General features: G+C 42.6%; 1 protein-coding gene across 2 annotated transcripts in view; it reads right to left on the minus strand.

Annotated features, from left to right (window-relative positions):
- Positions 1-15,772, minus strand: part of CRACD (capping protein inhibiting regulator of actin dynamics) — a 204,572-nt gene that overhangs the window by 110,405 nt on the left and 78,395 nt on the right. For both annotated transcript variants that reach the window (XM_084625694.1, XM_084625693.1), the window contains exon 2: positions 7,834-7,952. The gene's annotated coding sequence lies outside the window, so the exon portion shown is untranslated. The remainder of the gene's footprint in view (positions 1-7,833; positions 7,953-15,772) is intronic.

A 15,772-nucleotide genomic window follows, 5' to 3' on the forward strand; every position in this document is an offset into this window, starting at 1 on the left:
TTTCAGGGGTGGAGATTACACACACTCACAGTTTGTGTCCTCCTGGCAAGGAGTGGGAGCCCAGGTGCTTCTGAGCAGGGCATGATCAGGCAATCTCCTCTTAGTCTTTGGCCTGCCAGTACCTAGGTTCTTCTTAAGTGATGTACATGATTTCAGGTGCCTTGTGTCAGTAGCAGGGGCAGGAACTTGCAGAGGATAAACTGAGCACTCTGGTTGTGTTCTCCCTTCCTCTCCTCCCTGTTTGACTCCCCCAAATTCTTAGCTGCCAAGTTTTGTGCCGCTCCATGTAATTCACTAATCTGCACATTTGAAAGTAACTTTGATATAACCACAAAAATCAGTTTTGAAAACGTGTGGACTTAGTACAGGTAAAACGGGTTGGATTTACAATGCATTTTCCTCACAGGGCTCCCCCTAAACAGTGAGGGTAGGTGGGACCTTATTCCTTGCCTTTCTCAGAAGGCATAGGGTGTGGGGCTTGGGGGGGAACTAGAGATGACCAGGGACTTTTGAGGATAGGGTGGATGAGGGATGGTTTCTGGGTGTGAGGAAACCCACCAGAAGCGAGAGTTTCTGCAGGGTTTCCTCTTAGCAGCCCCCCTGTCCCTACATCCCATTCCCTCTCTATTCCTTGCTCCCCTGACAGTGGGGACGGCTTCTCCCTTAGCTCCTGTCCCATTCACTTCCCCAGCAGCCCTTGTCCTCACAGCAGCCTCTTCCCCCAGTAGCCCTTGTCCCTTCTCCCCCAGCAGCCCGCCCCCCCCCACTCCGTAGAGTGCTCACACCACCCACAGCCCCTCCTTCCATCCCATTGTTCCACCTGGTTGGCAATCAGCAGGGTGACTAAAAGTGGGGAAGGCAAACCGCTGCTTGTCCACTGGGTAGGCTGCACTGCACCCCCTGCTGGTGTTCAGGATAAACTACGGTCCAAACCCTCCTGCTTAACTGTTCAGCACTGCTTGTAGGAATGCATGAGGCAATGGCAGCTCTGCAAATTTCCCCTAAGCCCAACTCTTATTCACCCTCCCCTTGGGGAAACTTCCCTAGCTTTTATTTGTTCTGGAGACCTTTCTGAACCTCCCATTTCCAACCGTCAGAATAACTGGAATTTCATCACTCTAGCCACTGGAGCCAAAACCAGCAGACCAGTCACAAAGCTTTGGGGCAATTTTGCCCTGGAGTCATTGGAGATCAGAACCTGCATCCGTAAAAACTTGGATGGAAAATCAATTTGGTTGCAGTGACAGTATGTACATGGATTAATTCTGTTTATCACCAAAACATGCTGTAAATATAGCAAGAGAAGACTGGAAAATGAGTCATCTAATGCTACGTTAGAAAGTCACATAAACCAAGGTCTCTTACCAGGCCCTCTACTTATTCTGTTAAAATAAAGAATTTTATCCGCTTAGCTGATTGCTGCACAGTGATTTATCTGTTCACATTTTTTCATCTCTTGCTTTGTAAAAAAACTCCAACGGGCTCTTGTCAAACAATTTTCCATGAACAGGAAGAACTGTAGTATGGAACTTCCAAATATCTGAAGGGACAAAGCATTTATCCTCTATAGTCATTGTGCTGCTATAAGAAAAAGAGAGAAGCCTGAATTGGATGAGTATAAGGAACAAGAGAGGGAGACAAAAGTTTTACCAGCAAAGTGCTAGCGTAGACATTGCTAGTGTAGAAATTAATGGAGCAAAGGAAAAAGACTGCTATGAATGATACAATGGAAATAGGAAGTTTAACAGAATTAAAGAAAACGAAGGCTTTTCTATTCCCCCTATCTGCTCAAGGAATGAAAGAGCAAAAGAACGCCTAGAAGGAAATTTTAAGCTTTTGGATCACCAGGACAGGCGCTACAAGCAAAACAAGCCTGATGCCATCAGCTGTTACACTGAGAAAGAAAATGAAATCGTAGACTGAGAATCGAGAAAACTTAAGTATAAATAAAGGAGAGGAGATGGAACTAGAACTAAATAAACCAAAAAAAATTCATACTAAAATAATTATTTACAACTACATCAAAGACAACAGAAGCATACTACAATAAATAAAATAAGATGATGCATTTTAATATACAAATAAAAAAAGAGCATTAACACAATGATGTGGAGATTCAAAAATGTATACATTATTCAGTGTTACATTTTTGCCTCTTACTTTCTATAGTATAAAGCAGTGTGTTCTTGTCACAGAATTTTGTAGTAGAAAACTCTTATTAACTCTCATGGAACAAAAACCTGTTAAACATACATGCAAATTCGGAATAAGTAGTGTATGTTTTGCATATAGTACTTATGAGATACAGTGTCATACATAAACTAATATGAAAGTGGCCTCTTTCATATAAGTATTTTATTTTAAAAATGTGTGGTATTATATAGACTAGAGGAGAGTAAAATATATGCCACTTGCAAACTACCATATTGTTTATGTATAAACAAAAGCTTCATTTAAAAAGGAATAAAAATTGGCTCAGAGGGATATCACCCTTACACAAATCCTAAAAAGCATGGAAATACAAAGTTATGGGATGCCTTTTATACCCTAACTTTCATACAGCATCTTTCCACTGATGGAGACTGACTCCACATCTTCACAAGGAACTTCCTTCTGCCTTCAGCTAATAAGAAAACACTACAGAGAACACATTAATCTCCCTCACAGAATAATTCTAAACCTTAATTACAACCTCAGCAATTTATAATGCACAGGTTAAGTGTGCCCTGCATTAAGTTTTATGGAGGGATATGTTATGACCTTATAACAGGAAAAATGTGGGGGAGGATCATATTATAAACTTTGCTTGATAACAGCATAATTTATTTAAATATACTTTTGAGGAATGTTGGCAATGAGCTTTAACTATGTGGAAACTGTGAAAGGTAACGAGCTAGTCATTTGTTAGCAAAAGAGTGAAAATTCGGTCAGACAGCAAACATTACTTAACTTTTTTTTAAAAAAATTAATGCTACACCCCCATACATTAAGTAACAGAATTAGCTGAAAATTCATCATTAATCCCCAGATTATGTGTAGTAAATTTAGGAAGACAGACTATATTCTTCATACAAAACAAAGAGGTTGAATCCCTGCATTAAGTAAAAAACTGGACCTAAATTTATACAGATGTACTATTATACATTTATACTAGGGAGTCCAATACTTTGTTGCTTCTGTAGACTAAGAGCACTGCACCAGCAGCTCTTTGCATTCCTCCATTCCATCCACAACCTCCCTATATGTCACCTTCTCATTCCCCTCTATTTTAAGGACTCCCTCCAAACTTCCCTCTGCCAGGGGTTGTGTGTGCCCACTATTCCTTCTCCTCCCGTATGAGGGTCACCCATTTCCCACCAATGCCAGCAGCTCTGTATATGCCCACATTCCCACTTCCCCCATGCCCTCCATTCTTTCCTTACCTCCACAGCAAAGGCTCTGCATGCTCCCCACCCCCATACTAGGTTTCTCTAGTCCCCCCGCCCCGAGGTTCTGTGTGCCTCCCATCATTCGCTTCCTCCATACCTGTGTCCCCCATTCCCCTTCCCCCATGCCAGGATCTGTGCACACCCCCATTCCCCTTCCCCCATCATTATTATTTGTCTAGGAGACAAGTCATTCAGGGTGTCAACATGTTAAACTCTATTGGGAGGATGAGCAGGGACATTGTTAGGCTGGAAGGCATTGATCGGTATGTGGCAATTCTCCAAAAGGAGCTACACCCACATCACATCTCATTTGAAAGCTTATTTTATGTACATTTAGATGAGGTATGATGTGGAGCTTTCAAGCGGTGCTGTAAGCCTGCAGGTGAGGTGAAACAATGGAACCCAGAATGAGAAAGTGTCATTTTTTGCAGTTCCAGAAACACTACCACATGACTAGGACTACAGTTTAAGCTAATTTTCACACCCATAATGTGATATTTATTCATAAAAGCTATCAAACAACAATGTATTTTAAAAACATGATTGGTTTTGCATAGGCAAGTATTTTCTTTTCAGAAATGAACCTGTTTAGCACATGGCAAAAATGGCAAATATCAATATTTTGCAAAATATTACATGAAGCATTTTCACATTATATATTCTGAATTGTCAAAGTATCTCACAAGTGACTATAATAGTTTTCTATATTTTTAGTTGAGATTTGCTGACCCGATCAGTCTCATGCTGCAGGTTGTGCACCAGTAGCAGGAGAATATGTGCCCATAATTTGTACTGTATAGTGGGTAGATATAAATTAATGTGAATTCCTAATATAATGCTTCTCCATTTGCAATCTTTTGTACATACAATGCAGCATCTAGTCCAGTAGTGGGCTACCTGCAACCCACAGGTCACACATGGCCCATCAGGGTAATCCACTGGTGGGCCACCAGACAGTTTGTTTACATTTGCATGGCCACCTGCAGCTCCCAGTGGCCATGGTTCGCCATTCCCTCATAAAATAGAAACATTTGAGAGAGCAATCAATCTTAGGGAGGCAGCACATCAAAGAGGAGATGATGACATGGTGTGCAGAATATCTGCAGAAGACTTGATTGCTAAGGATGTAGTAGATCACTCAACATGCCTTTCTTCCTATGTGAGTAAAACAAATCTTAAAGCAAAACGGCCTACCTACACTGCAGCAATATGGGAACTGTATGACATTGCATTTGATCAGCTGATTGAAGAGATAGACAATGATCTTGTATACAACAAGAAGACTCTTCTCCTGTCTATGCTGCTACAAAGATATAAAGCCCTACTTCCCTCAGCTGTAGAAACTGCAAGCTATTCCAGTAGCAAATTACAGGCAAGATTAGAAAAAACACTATGGTTCTGCAATTTCATTCCATGCACAGCATGGACAAGGCAAATCTACCATTGTTCTATGAAACAACAACATTAGCTGATACTATTCAATCTGCTAGTAGTGTGAAGCAGGAACTTGCGTCATCCAAATGTTTTGTGGATGTTGTTCTGGCGAAGGAGCCTGATGAACAACTTGCCAATGAACAAGTGGTTTTTTTTTAATGCCCACTTCAGTTCTTTGGTCTAAAATAGCCAAAATGTAAACCTCAGAATATTATCCAAAGCCAAGTGATTGTTTACAGACGTCAGCTACTTTTGTGCCCCAAGTGGTGCAGGAGTTTGTCCTTTGGTTAATAGACAAAAAGCCATATAATTCAGCCTGCAGTGAGCATCATCCTTCAGAAGACGTTCAAAGAAGGTGCCTGTCAATTGTGAAGTGCATAGTATGTAACACCACAATTATAAACACAACTTCATACAAGCCTTGCTGCACAGCTACACCATGAATTCTCAATGTAATTGAAAGATTACACTTTCATGGATTCTGCATGAATTATGATGAGCTGAGGTGGTTCATCATTAGTGCTGCAAAAATTAAAATAGATAGACTCCAGGGAGGTATGTTCATTCCAAATGGAATTGTGCCATGCATGCTGGTGGAAATCTCATCCATGAAGAAGATGATAATACAGACATCAGGACAGAGACTATTGTTCATTCAATGGCAAGATGCTATATCAAGAAAAGTCTGCAGACAGTCCAGCATCACAAGAAATATCACTGAAGCACTGGAAGAAAAGTCACTTACTCTCCCCAGGTAATTAGTGTCTCTTATGCAGTAGGCAGCATCTGAAAAACCTAGATCACATCCAGAACTGATTCATCATCAACAAATATTTGAGAAAATCAACTCGTAATCTACAATTTCTGCAGCAAGGAAGTTGGTGGCAATGCTGTATGATCAGAGAGAAAAAGAATAGGCCCAGAGATCTGAATTCCTTGTGCCTCAATCTAGCCATCAAAAAGGACAAGTCACCGGCCAAACTCCCACCATATGAGAACAGTTTTGAAGAGCAGGTCAGAAGAGCATCTTGGCATACAAAGGTTTGGATGGCTTCACACATAGATAGACCAAACTATTGGATCACCATGCAACAAGGATGGAAAAAAGTGGGCAATGAACTACTACTTATATTCTTCAAGGATCCAATGGCACCTGAGCTTCTACTGGACCTTATTTGTCAGTTAACTGTGTCTGTAGTCAGAACAATCTTCCCTGCACAGAACCGTGTGCATGCCAGGACAACGAAGACTATGTTAAACCAAGCACTCTTGACAGAGATCATACCGATGAACAAGCTGATGATAATGATGTTGACTAGAAGTGTCACCAACGCTATTACATTTCAACGATACATATCCACATTTATTATTAGATTTTGTTTTACCCTTTAGATTGTTGTTGTGATCCTTTGAGGTCACAAAAAAAATCCAATTTTATGTCTTGAAATAATACATGGAGTCATTAAACTAACAGAAATGAATGCAGATCTTTCAAAGTGGTCATGTTAATGTGTTGATGGTGTCATTGTTTATTACCCTTTATATGGGAACGGCACCACAGGACAGTTCCACATAATACCTCAATCTTAAAATAGACATATGAGCTTTCAAATAATATATCATGTGCATGTGTGGAGGGAGGGTACATTAAGTCAATCAGATTGGTGGTGTCTGCCGCTCATCTATCCTATCAGCCAGTGGTTTGATCGATACACAATTGTAGAGGTGATTGAAGCTGTTAGCTGTGCTACACAGAGGGTAGGGGCTACATGGGTCCCCATTTCTCCCCCTTTTAGTTTTTCAATATTCCCCCAAATAATGGGGTTCTTACCATTAATGCCTAGATTACCACCTGCAATTTTGGAATTGATTTAATGCGTCATTCAGAAGTTATTGCATTACATACAGACAGACAAACACAGAAATGCCATCAAGCTGAGTGTGAAGTCTTTGCAAGCTTGGCCAAATATACACTACAGAGATATTAAAATCTACCATGTACAGTTCATGTGATCTTTCCATATGGGAAAGTATATGAAGTGAGGGGTGCAAAGTATTTATTTTCTGTTATTGTCATTGAACCTTCATTAGAAACATTTATAATAAGTTTTAGCTGTTTCCAACTTCTTCCTGTTAGTGCTGAGGGGGTTGGGACAGGAGAGTTAAGAATATTTTATGTGCCACTAGTCAATCTAAAATCCTCCATTAAGAAATGAAGTACAGATCAGTACTTTAGGTTTTAAAAAGATGGATCACTTCTTGTCAATAATTTGCCAATGGTGACACATTCTGCAAACAGGAAAAATGTCTATCTAAGCCAGGGGTAGGCAACCTCTGGCACGCATGCCAAAGGCGGCATGTGAGCTGATTTTCAGTGGCACTCACACTGCCCGGGTCCTGGCCACCTGTCCGGGGGGGCTCTGCATTTTAAATGAAGCTTCTTAAACATTTTAAAAACCTTATTTACTTTACATACAACAATAGTTTAGTTATATATTATAGACTTATAGAAAGAGATCTTCTAAAAACATTAAAATGTATTACTGGCACATGAAACCTTAAATTAGAGTGAATAAATGAAGACTCAGCACACCACTTCTGAAAGGTTGCTGACCCCTGATCTAAGCAAGACAGAGTTGCACAGGAGACCCGAGACATTCCTGAACCTCTGGATAGCCCATGTTGACCCTTTTGGCTGAGAAGAAAATAAAATGTCTGATTCCATATACAGTGGTGGTTAGAAGTACAGTAACACACACATTTGCATGCTTTTCTACCTTTAGCATGAAGTTAGAGTTTCTTGTTCTGTATGTTTACAACTCAAGGCATAATAGCTAAGACATGTCCTTTTCTTATCAATCATAATCTACCTTCTCTCACATCTCCCCCTCCATCCAACTTCTTGAACTGTTAAAACCAAGATATTCCTTACAGTATTAATTCAAAAGCTGGAGAGCAATAATTTCCTTACCTTTCTTAAGCCAAGTATTGTTGTTATATACTCCTATTAGAGTCTCTTCTGGAACTGGGAGCTTTCTTTAATAACAGATATCAGAAAGCAAATTGCATTGCCAGTGATGTTCTTCCCAACTGTTGAGGGAAAAAGAGAAAGAGAGAGCTTTTACTTCAATCTTTACTGGAATACCCTTAGAATATTTTACATCTTCCCATATGAAGCAGGTGCTTTATGAACAGAATACTTCCTATCTGTCACATCTCTTGGCTAGATCATTTCAAAACCACTTAGAAAAATATTACACAAGGGAGATTTGGATGAACTTCTTACTTTCATATGAGGCAGAATTTCATACAAAATAGTCTCTTTTCTCCCCTCACTGACTGGCAAAACAGCAATACTTTCTTACTTTTCCTTCAAAAGAGCCAAATCCTGCAGTTGTAAATCAGTTCTCATTTAAGAAAAACATTTCACTGGTTTCAATGGGAGTTTTGTCAGAGTAATGATGGCAGTTGTTGGCCACAAATTTCTCAAGAAAAAAAAAGTTTAAAATTAGATTATTTTTCATCATAGCTTTAACGAAAGCAAACTGTTTTCTTCAAAACACAAGTTGGTCAAAAATGTATGTTATTTGCTTTAAAAAGTTCCAGAAAGATAATGTTTTTATTTTTTTATTTTGTTGTAATATTTCAAGGCGAAACGCAAATACGAGAGGAGGCCCCTGGTAAGTGGATTTGATTTTGGGAATCGCTGAAGCAAGTCACTGGGGGCAAGAGGACTGCAGAAGGCAGGCTTGTGTCTGTATGATGCACGTACCACCACATGCCTAGTCTGAGCGGCGGAACAGGCTGTTGATTGACTCCCTCACTTCACAGGAATCTGGCTTAGAAAGCTCCATGAAACTCTCACGGAGATACTGGGCAATCCACTGCTGCAGGTTCTTTGGCAGAGCTGCTTTGTTTCTTGCCCCATTAATGGTAACTTTCCCGTGCCACTCTGCCATCACCGGGGGCGGGGAGACCATTGCTGCACACAGACGAGCCGCATAAGGGCCAGGGCAGAAGCCGCAATCTTGGAGAAGACCCTCCCTTGATTCCTTGTTCACCCTCAGCAGCGAGATATCTTCTATAATGAACACAGCCTGTGGAAAACGTGGGGACAGGAATGATTATCAGGCCCCCCCTACAGTGCTGGCTCTCCCCAAAAGCCACGTGCCCAGTGTAGAGCAGGGACCAGGAACACTGATTTACCCTGCCCCTGTGGCTACTCACCATTTGTGGGGTCTTGTGGCTCATGTGTGCTTGCCTGGGGTCAGCCAGTGAGTGACAGGTATGAGTACTGGCTGTGTGTCAAAGCACTGAATCAGTCTTGTCTGTGCTGCAAACAATACTGCTTCTGTAAAATGTTGCGTTTAAACTGCATAGAGATGGCCTTGGGAGCCCAGCCTCCCTCTTCGTTATTGGCAGCTGAACAACTGCATAGAATTAGAAAGCAGCCACAAAGAACTAAGGAGGACTTTCTGTGTGTCGTTATGATTCACTCTGCCGCTGAAAAATAGGAATTGAAGGAGAGGCGGGACAGCGAGAAGAGGGACCGAAAGAAGAATGCAGCGCGCCAGAATGAAGCCACAGAGCGGCTCTTAAATGTTATGGAGCGCCAAGCGGACACGCTCCAGCTGATACTAGCACTGCAAACGTGCCCGTACTCCCCTGAAGCCGCTGTCGCAAAACTCTTTCCCATGTGCCTCCAGACACCGCCAACACACTCTGACCTGGCTCCAGTTTGTACCCACTGCATTCCACTCCTGCCCCGCCACAGTCCTGTCCTGCGGACTCCCAGTACCCACTGCACTCAACACCCATCCTTCTGCAGTTTGGCCCTGCTGAAGTACAGCACCTGCTGCACTGTACTCCAAAGAAGATTGGATATGATCCCTGGGCATACACAAATCTTTAACCGTCCCAGGGTTCCCACCTCCTCTTGGGACCTTCCCTTCCCCCATCCCCCTCACTGCTGATGTGTTGGTTTGTTTGTCTCTCGTTTTAATAAAAGAATTGTGTTGGTTTGAAAGCAATCTTTATTCTATTAATTGAAAGCAAACAGAGCCCTGCAAAGCAACAGACAATTATCTTAAACCTTCATATTGCATAGTCTGCACAATTACAATTACCTCCTAGCATTACAAGCACTGCACTCCCAAGCATAGCAACAAATATTAGTGGCTTTCAGCTTCAGATTGATGCCTCAAAGCATCCCACTGGCCATTCTCGTGGCCCCGCTCTGTGCCCCTCTAATAGCCTTGGTCACTGGCTGTTCAAACTCAACCTCCAGGCACTGAACCTCAGTGGTCCAGCCCTGAGTGAAGCTTTCACCCTTCCCTTCACAAATATTATGGAGCATACAGCATGTACCTGTAAGAATAGGAATATTGTCATCGGCCAGGTCCAGCATCCCATATAGGCAGTGCCAGCAGGCCTTTAAACGGCCAAAAGCACACTCCACAGTCATTCTGCACTTGCTCAGCCTGTTATTGAATCGCTCCTTGCTGCTGCCAAGTTGCCCCGTGTATGGCTTCATAAACCACAGCATTAAGGGGTAGATGGGGTCTCCCAAGATCACAATGGGCATTTCGACTTCCCCTACGGTGATCTTCTGGTCTGGGAAGAAAGTCCCTGCTTGCAGCTTCCTGAACAGGCCTGTGTTCGGAAAGATGCGTGCGTCATGCACCTTTCCGGACCAGCATGCGTTAATGTCTGTGAAAAGCCCATGGTGATAGTGGAGTTGCTCTTTTAGCTCACAAAGATCAGTTCTGTGCTTTTAGAGCTAAAAGCTGTGAATTCTAGTCACAGTGCTGTTTGTTAGTTGATTTCTGTAAACCATATGTGAGACCATAAGTCATAACAAGCATGCAACCTCTTTAGCACTCCTTGTCCTGGCAGTGCTAAATGGCAAGCATGGGAAGTCAAACCCATATCTCCCTCAGTGGGACTGCTCCCTAGTTCATTTAAACACATTTCCCCCCCCTTACTTCAGTTATTATACTTGTCCTGGCAGAGCAGATGTCAAGGGTTCAATGCATTGGCAAAAAGAACCTGCTGTAACTGACAGACTACAGTTCAATTACCTTGGCTGCATCCCTCTGGGAATAGTTAGCCTATTGGTAGCTGTTACTATATAGTGTCATGTTTCCTTTTACCCCCTTAAGGTTCTGAGGCGTGTATACAATGGTGTGACTTTTCACTGAGCTTGTGCCTAACAAAACATAAAAACCAGAAGGAAAAGCCAAAGGAACAGAACCCTGAAGCATAGCACAAACCTGCTTTGTCAGAGCTGTGAGGAAGAGAAACACTTAGATTAATCACTGTATACCAGCACTGGGAACGCACCCAGAAATGTGATGGAACAAAAGCTCTTCCCACATCTAGTAGCTTTCAGCTTCCTCCCCAGATGAGAAGCGTTCTGCTGCCACTGTTGCTCCCACAGATTTCTGGGAAGGAAGAGGTCCTTGGAAATTTCTTTCAGGATACCATCCTAAATTCTCTCTTTCCAAAGCAGCCGTGAGATTCAATACAGCATTACAACGTACAGTTCCAACAGAAAAATTAAGCAGATGCATATTCTATATACACTTAGGAGCAATTATCACGGCCCACTTAATAATTAACACCCGGAAGGAAGCAACTGGGAAGGCACACAGAATACACAAGAAAACTAATTGGAATGAAATTCAGGAAAGGAAAAACTGTGTGAATTTATCATGTTTGTATTGGGGTGGGAGAAGTGGAGAAAGACTCTATATAGTGGACCTTTTTACAGTTCAAACAAACTAAACATACAGATACGCTTCTTTGCATCCTGCCTCCAGAACTACACTAGTACAAAGCTTTGCAGCAAAAGAAGCCTGTTATAAAAGTAGCTCCCTAAAAATAGCCCTCTTAGTACTAGAGTTACAAGCAGGTAAATTGATCTAGTGCTCTATTTTCAACTTCTCAAGGACAATTGTTCTTGTACATACTCCACAGGGTTGTCATTCAGATATGCAACATGAGACAGGGAGGTAGGTAAACACAGCAAACCAGCAAACATTTATAGTTTGCAAAATACTTCACATTTTATTAATAGATGTGCAATAGAAAGGTAAAACCTGATTACTTTTTAGGGTAAACAACTGACACATTCTGTTTTCCTGGGAAAATATTTCAGTGTTCTTCTTTGCAGAACGCTGGAGCTAGGGAAAAAACCTCAGGACAAGTGAAAGTGACTTGCATCCTGATAATGGATGCTACCAACATTATTCATAAAACACTTTCTCTCCATGGAGAGGATGGCATTGACTCAGAGTAAGATGTATATGCTTCCCTCAAACATAGATAATACTGATGACCCCTGGAGAAAGCATTAGGATGTTGATTGTGGCTCAGATGGAAAGGATAGAGTGATTGTGTCTCATAGTTTTTTAATATGAACAAGGGGAAGGTCTCACTCTCAATCATTTATAGATTCATAGATACTAAGGTCAGAAGGGACCATTATGATCATCTAGTTCGATCTCCTACACAACGCAGGCCACAGAATCTCACCCACCCACTCCTGCGAAAAACCTCTCACCTATGTCTGAGCTATTGAAGTCCTCAAATCATGGTTTAAAGACTTCAAGGAGCAGAGAATCCTCCAGCAAGTGACCTGTGTCCCGTGCTACAGAGGAAGGCGAAAAACCTCCAGGGCCTCTTCCAATCTGCCCTGGAGGAAAATTCCTTCCCGACCCCTAATATGGCGATCAGCTAAACTCTGAGCATATGGGCAAGATTCACCAGCCAGATACACAGGAAAGCATTTTCTGTAGTAACTCAGATCCCACCCCATCTAACATCCCATCACAGGTCATTGGGCCTATTTACCACAAATATTTAAAGATCAATTAATTTCCATATAAACAGACTCATTCCTCGCAGAATTATTATTATTAGGAATGAATTTTGACATCTACAGATCAAAAGTGCTAAAAGTATATAGGTTAATTCTCTGGCAATCTGCCCTTTAATTGAGAAGAACTGGATTTTAAGTTTCACAGAGGAGTCGTACTGGGTTAGGAGTAGTAGTATATTGGCTTCTAGAAATTTTCTTGCAGATAGCAAGCTGAGAGCAGCCTTGAGCTGGAGTCATACAGCTAGCTTTTCTGTTTGTTTAATTGAACAATATAATATATTCAGCTCTCTCAGGTGCTCCAATCCTTTGATTTTCCACTCTCCCCTTAGGTTCCAAAACACATACTTTATGGAGATATTACATAGAGAGAATCCTGCACTTAGGATGGAATAATTCCATGCACTGCTATAGACTAGGGACCGAATGGCTAGGCAGCAGTTCTGCAGAAAAGGACCTAGGGGTTACAGTGGACAAGAAGCTGGATATGAGTCAACAGCATGCCCTTGTTGCCAAGAAGGCTAATGGCATTTTGGGATGTATAAGTAGGGGCATTGCCAGCAGATCAAGGGACATGATCGTTCCCCTTTATTCGACATTGGTGAGGCTTCATCTGGAGTACTGTGTCCAGTTTTGGACCCCACACTACAAGAAGGATGTGGAAAAATTGGAAAGAGTCCAGCAGAAGGCAACAAAAATTATTAGGGGCTGGAGCACATGACTTATGAGGAAAGGCTGAGGGAACTGGGATTGTTTAGTTTGCAGAAGAGAAGAATGAGGGGGAATTTGATAGCTGCTTTCAACTACCTGAAAGGGGGTTCCAAAGAGGACGGATCTAGACAGTTCTCAGTGGTACCAGATGATAGAACAAGGAGTAATGGTCTAAAGTTGCAGTGCGGGAGTGATAGGTTGGATGTTAGGAAAAACTTTTTCACTAGGAGGGTGGTGAAGCACTGGAATGGGTTACCTAACCCTCGTCTACACTAGGACTTTAGGTCGAATTTAGCAGCATTAAATCGATGTAAACCTGCACCCGTCCACACGATGAAGCCCTTTATTTCGACTTAAAGGGCTCTTAAAATCGATTTCCTTACTCCACCCCTGACAAGTGGATTAGTGCTTAAATCGGCCTTGCTGGCTCGAATTTGGGGTACTGTGGACACAATTCGACGGTATTGGCCTCCGGGAGATATCCCAGAGTGCTCCGTTGTGACCGCTCTGGACAGCACTCTCAACTCAGATGCACGATTGTTTGCCGTTGCTCTGACGCAGGGAGGGGCGACTGAGGACACGGCTTACAGGGTTGGCTTCAGGGAGCTAAAATCAACAAAGGGGGTGACTTTACATCAAGGAGTATTTCAGGCAGGACTTCACGGAGGATTCCAATGAGAAATGGTGCACCTAAGTTATTGTTCTTATTGGAACAAGGAGGTTAGCCTGGCCTCTGATTGATACATGGCTAGATTTACCTCGCTGCACCTTCTCTGTGAGTGACTGCAGTGTGACCTAGAGGAATGAGTCCCCTAGACAGGGGAGGGGGGGAAGCAAATGAGTACAAAACAAGTCTGGTCTATTTCTTGTTTTGATCCACTCCATCTATCTTTTACATCTTTGGCTGGCAGCAGACGGTGCAGAAGGACTGCATGCCATCCTCATCTCTTGCCTGCCTGGCAGAAGATGGTACAGTACGACTGCTAGCAATCCGTATCGCCTGCCTGCTCACCATAAGACGGTTCAATAGGACTGACTGCAGGACTAAAGAGAATGACCTGGTCAAGTCACTCCAAATTTAGTCCCTGCGCCCAAGTCTGCCCAGGCTCTCCCAGCCGACGTGGCCAGGAGCACCTCGGACACGACAAGGACGGCTACCAGTCGTATTGCACCGTCTGCTGCCAGAAGGCAATGGGTTGCTGCTACTGTGTAGCAATGCCGTACCGCGTCTGCCAGCACCCAGGAGACATACGGTGACGGTTACCTGAGCAGGCTCCATGCTTGCCGTGGTATGGCGTCTGCACAGGTAATTCAGGAAAAAAGGCGCAAAACGATTGTCTGCCCTTCCTTTCACGGAGAGAGGGAGGGAGGGAAGGGGGGCCTGACGATATGTACCCAGAACCACCAGCGACAATGTTTTAGCCCCATCAGGCATTGGGATCTCAACCCAGAATTCCAATGGGCAGCGGAGACTGCGGGAACTGTGGGATAGCCACCCACAGTGCAACGCTCCGGAAGTCGACGCTAGCCTCGGTACTGTGGAAGCGCTCCGCCGAGTTAATGCACTTAATGCACTTATAGCATTTTCTGTGGGGACACACACACTCGAATATATAAAACCGATTTCTAAAAAACCGACTTCTATAAATTCGACCTTATTCCGTAGTGTAGACATACCCCTAGAGAGGTGGTGGAATCTCCTTCCTTAGGGGTTTTCAAGGTTGGGCTTGACAAAGCCCTGGCTGGGATGATTTAGTTGGGAATTGGTCCTGCTTTGAGAAGGGGGTTGGACTAGATGACCTCCTGAGGTCCCTTCCAACCCTGATATTCTATTATTCTAGGATTCTCTCTGGCCAATGAAATATTATACTCTCTCTAAGCAATGCAGAAATAGTATTATCATGGGCAGAAATTTGGCTTCAAAAATCACACATGAAAATAACATTGTTCTAAATTTTGTTAGACAAGTTTACCACTTTCTCCGCTGTCTCTATGTACACTAATTTACACTGTAACCAGTAACCTGGAAGAAAACACATCTATAGCTTCAACAGTAGCAAGCAGTTCCAACATTAATGGAGAATTTTGTGATATCACAGGTACAACCTTCTGAAGAAAATGTGGAAATTGGAATAAGAGACAGAACAACTATAATAGATATAACTACAATTTCTCTCCTTTTCTATAAGACGACTCAAAATATGTAAGGGGTCTCCGATCCTTTTTTCCAATGGAACATAGAATCCCAGCTTTTAAGGACATCCATCTTTATCCATTGATGAACTTGTTGTAGTTTTTGAATATCTCTGTTGGGAATACT

The sequence above is a fragment of the Lepidochelys olivacea genome (genome assembly GCF_965140295.1).
Source record: "Lepidochelys olivacea isolate rLepOli2 genome assembly, chromosome: 4".
NCBI classification, from domain to species: Eukaryota; Metazoa; Chordata; order Testudines; family Cheloniidae; genus Lepidochelys; species Lepidochelys olivacea.